We start from the raw sequence: 5,032 nt of genomic DNA, 5'->3' as shown, positions 1-5,032 counted from the left end.
TACAGAATATAATGGGTTAGGAATAATCAGGCACTCGGGACTAAGATTGTCCACATATTAAAGTTTTCTGGCTGAATGGTAGATTATCCCCCCCCCCCAGCGACATGCCCAGTGCGATGACCAGTGTTCCCTCTAAGCTGAGTTAGTGTGAGCCAGCTCACAGTTCTTTAGCCTCCAGCTCACACCTTTTTGCCTTCGCTCAGGGAGGCTGGCTCCAGAGCAAACTAATTCATGCAGTAGCCAAATCACTCGCTCACAACTTTAATGCCCATAGCTCACCAAGTAGGGTTTTTGCTCACAAGACTCCACAGCTTAGTGGGAACATTGGCGATGACATCACCTCTGGGTGATGTCATCACGCCGGGCATGTTGGCCTGATCCAGGCACTTTGGGCGTGGGGTTCCCCCTGCCAGCCGGATCCGCTGCCAGCCGGACACCAGCCCTGCTGCCCCACAATTGAGATCAGCCTTTTCTATAATGGTGTCAGGCCGTCCTCTTTTTAAATGAAATCTGAGGGAAATGACAGCATCTTTTAATTATTTATTGTAGTTTTATTGCTCAATCTGTTTTATTGTTCTATTTGATTATTTTTACTAGGCTGGATGCAAAAGTTCTGTTTGGTTAACAGTGGAGCCTTTCTCCACTAAGAGCAAGCTTGTTCTGGCAAAACAGGTGTGTCCCAGTGGTATGCCAGTGGAAGTTTCCTTGTGATAGTAGACGTTTCCTTGCTTTAGAGGAAAGTTCTGCTGTTAGTGGAATGTAACCTTTGGATCCAACCCCATTGTCTTTATTCTGTAAGCCACCTAACAGAAAGGCAAGGTAAAAAAATAATAATCCTGAAATAAATGTACATTCTGATGTTTATTTCTTAGCCAGCCTTTCTGATCAACAGATGTTCCAAAGTGCTTAAGAATAATCAATAAAAATATACTGCCACATTCTTTGAAACAGAGCAAAATAAAGTCATCCTGAAAACTTAACTGTCTTATAAAATAGCATCATTATCCCCTCAAGCAATGATCACATTATTAGCCTCTCTTGGTGAACCAAGAAAAAGTTTGCCTTCTAAAGCTATGGGATAACGTTGCCTGGAAGAAGGATGACTACGGTCGGGGCACAGCTTCAAATGCTCTTATAGACCTTCCCCTGAATTTTAAACCTGGTTACTTGAAATTGAGTGTCATTGGTTTCCGCGAGACTCATATCCAAACAAGAATGTTTAGGGTTGTATTTTCCATCACTCAAACAAGCAGAATTCAGACCCATTGCCTCATCTGCCAATTGTGATAGATAAGAGTGTTGATACAAGAGATGTCATATAACATCAGCTAGGGTCAGATGATTTAGAGTTTGATAAGTCATTACCCGCATCTTGAATCAGAAGTCAGAACTGAAAACAACTTGGTAGTCTTTATTTGTGATCCAATGCACATTTACCCAGAAGTTAATCCCACAGCAGAAAAGAGCAAGAGTCCAGTAGCATCTTAAAGACTAACAAAATTTGTGGCAGGGTATGAGCTTTTGTGAGTCACTGCTCATTTTTTCAGACTCAGTCTTTCAGGTGCTACTAGACTCTTGCTCTTTTCTACTGCTACAGACAGACTAACATGGCTACCCATCTTGATCTCACTTCCACAGTGTTCAAAATATATATTTTTAAACATCATTTAGAACTCAGAATGGCACACATGGTTTCCTGCCCCACCCCTTTTTGGTCTTTACAACCACCCTGTAAGATTGGGCAGAGAGATTGTAGTTGGCCCTACATTGCCTATATGGTAGAGCAGAGATTTAAACCTCAAATCATTTTCCTCTGCACTGCATGTTCCCAAGTTTACTGCCCGGTAAGCATGGCCTAGAAGACCCCTTTCCAGCTGTATGATTCCTCTTAACCCAAGAAAAGTATTAGCTGCATAAACATATGCAAGTATTGACCTGCAGGTACAACAGAATATATTAGGGACAACTATTGGGGGCAATGGTTAAGTGGTAGGGTATGTATATTCTGGCATCTCCAGTGAAAGGAACTCAGGTATCACATGTTGGAAAGAAGCTTTCTCTGTATGTGGTCCTGGAGAACCACTGTCCATCTGAGTAGACAATACTGCTCCATATTGCAAGCACAGATAAACATATGGAGCAGATTTCCATCAGTGGTATAGATAGGAACTCTCAATCTGGGGCGAGTGATGCACTGTATTCTTGGTGCTTGGGAGGGATGGGCAACAGTGGGAGGGCTTCTAGTCTCCTGGCCCCACTGATGGACCTCCTCACGGCACCTGGTATTTTTGGCTGCTGTGTGACAGAATGTTGGATGATGGGCCATTGGCCTGATCCAACATTGGCTTCTCTTATGTTCTTATTATGACAGTTATCATCATCAATGGTGGGCGGGGGCTATTTTGCCACCCCGAAGAATCGGGACGGCACGGAGCAGGATGCCAGGCATCCTGACGTGGCAGGGGGTGGAGCCAACTAGTTTAAACGAGAGTTGCTCTGCGTACTGAGCCTGATCCAACATTGGCTTCTCTTATGTTCTTATGTTCTTATTATGTCAGTTATCATCATCAAAGGCAACTGGTAGAGGTGGTTACCTTGTACAGATGATTAGCTTGTTAAAATCTTCCTTAGGTTAACTACAGTGACATACATTTTTAACATAAGTGGCTGTCTTGCTGACATATGTCAAATATTTTTTGATGATGAATCCTTTTTTGGTCAAGGTAGTTGAGTCTTCTGTTGTTGAATTTAATATTGTTTCATTGGATTGTTGGATTTTGTACTATCATTTTGATTCTGACTTCACTTTGTTATGCATTATAAACTGTCTTGAATGTACTTTTACGTTGAAAGTGTGTGGAAGAAATGTTAGGATCAACAAACTGAAAGCATTGGTTGTAGAAAAAAAATGTTCTAAAAGCATCACCCTGCCATCCATTCTCTTCCTTCCCTTATCAACAATTCACACTGCATGAATCAAGCAACATTTGGGGGGGGGACACTGAATCGTAGTAACAATATATTATGCAAATCTGGGGGAAATGTATGCAAATGCATGCAGATATCTTCAGTTTGTTTAATGTATCATGTTCACAAAATCCTCTGTATAACTAAAATGGAACAGGGCAAAAAAGAAATAGAAAGGAAGACGTCAAGATATCATATTCTGTTTCCCTATGTATTGCAACAAATAATGGTGGTGTTACCGTATTGGCTAGTGCTACAATCAGGGTGACTAGGGTAAGGATAAAGCAGCTGGGTAAAGTGGCTAGGAAAATGTAAAGTGGGGGGCCAATTTATTCACAAATGGGGGGGTATTCTCCATCGTATGACCTGCATGTACTCATGCAATTAGATATGAGCAGGGGGCTTCAAAACACAGGATGCAGCTTCTGTTCTGTGAAGTGCTAGTACGACAGTCTTTTAAAGCTTTTTAAAATATTTTTTCCATTTTGAAATGTTATATTTCACTGTTATCCTGCTACAGTGATAATTTGCAACTGGATTTTCCTGTGTCATCAAATCCAGTTTTGAATTACAGCTATAGTGCAATGATAGCTCAGTACCCAACAATGGATGCAAATTTAGGCTGCAGTCCTAAGGAGATGTTCCTGGCAGTAAAGGCTCCATTGAATAAAATGGGACTCAGTAGATCTGTTTAGGATTGCTCCCTCAAGCTATAGTTGACATGCAGGGATCAAGAGTCTATGTTCTCTGTAAGTAGCTTAATCTCTTACTCAATAGTTTCTAGTAAAAATCATTTTTTTTCTTGTTTTCTGACATTCTTTTAAATATCCACAAATTGCCAGCATATGTCCTTCTTTCTGTCATTTTATATTGGCTAAACTAAAACCTCATCTTCTCAGTTCCTTTAAGCCTTTTGCCACATGACTTGCCATTCTCTACTTAAAGAAAACGTATTGGTCTCCAGTTTTTTCTAGTAAACAGAACTGCAAATGTTTAGCCAGATGTGGCATTCTTTGTATGTAACGTTCTTCTGCTTGTCAGGATTCTCTCTCTTCCTTCCTAGGTGCACAGGAAGGTAGTACCATTTGGTATTTGAGGCCAGTAGAGAGAGAATAATTTAGTAAAATTCAGGAAGTTTGCTGTAAATTCAGACCAAGACATCTGTTTTCAGTGATGAGAACTTCTGGTTCCTATTTCCAAGTCATCATTTAGGTGATAGAACTATGATGCAATTAAGGAGATGAGCTGGTATTCTATTTGCCAGGCATCATTTGCCACCCAAATGGCCAAATTTAATTGTAATCTAACATTTAACTGATTCCTGTACACAGGCCTCGGTTCCTGCTGGAGTGCACCAGAGCACCGCTCCACCAGTCAGGAGGCCAGGGGGTGGGCACATAAGCCCCGTCCCCTGCTCCCATGAGCCATCAGTTGGGCAACCGTGGGGGGGGGTGAAACGTTCCCCCACCTCCCTGAGCCCCAGGGTGGTGGCCTTGGACTCATAGGGGCAAATTCCACCTCTCACATGAGAGGTCATTCTGGCTCTCCCAGCTCTCCTTTGGGGCTCCTTAAAAAGTTATGGCCACCGCCGCTGTTATCGGCGGCAGCTGCGACACCCGCGGGGGGGCAGGGCGAAACATTCTCCTGCCTCCCTAAACCCCGGGGTGGTGGCCTTGGACTCCTAGGGGCAAATTCCACCTCTTGCGAGAGGTCATTCTGGCTCCCCCAGCTCTCGTTAGGGGCTCTTTTAAAAGTTATGGTCACTGCCGCTTTTGACAGCAGCTGCAACCACCGCGGGGGGGGGACTGCTGAGCTGCCCTCCCCGCCTTTTTCAGGCTCCGTGCGGGAGCGCCTGACAAATGGCCTGCAGAGCCCCCACCCTCCACCCCTCCTTTTTCAGGCTCCGCGCTAGAATGCCGGCCTGAAAAAGGGCCAGCCGAATGTCAATTTCGGCCCCATTATATCCTATGGGCCATTGAAGTCAATGGCGAAAACATAGGGTATATTCTGGGGGCTGGAAGGGAGGGGGTTTGAGGGAGAGGCTCCTAACTCACAGGGTAGCTGC

This window comes from Gekko japonicus, unplaced genomic scaffold (assembly GCF_001447785.1).
Source record: "Gekko japonicus isolate JY-2015 unplaced genomic scaffold, Gekko_japonicus_V1.1 scaffold2791, whole genome shotgun sequence".
NCBI classification, from domain to species: Eukaryota; Metazoa; Chordata; class Lepidosauria; order Squamata; family Gekkonidae; genus Gekko; species Gekko japonicus.
This window is presented reverse-complemented; position numbering follows the sequence as displayed.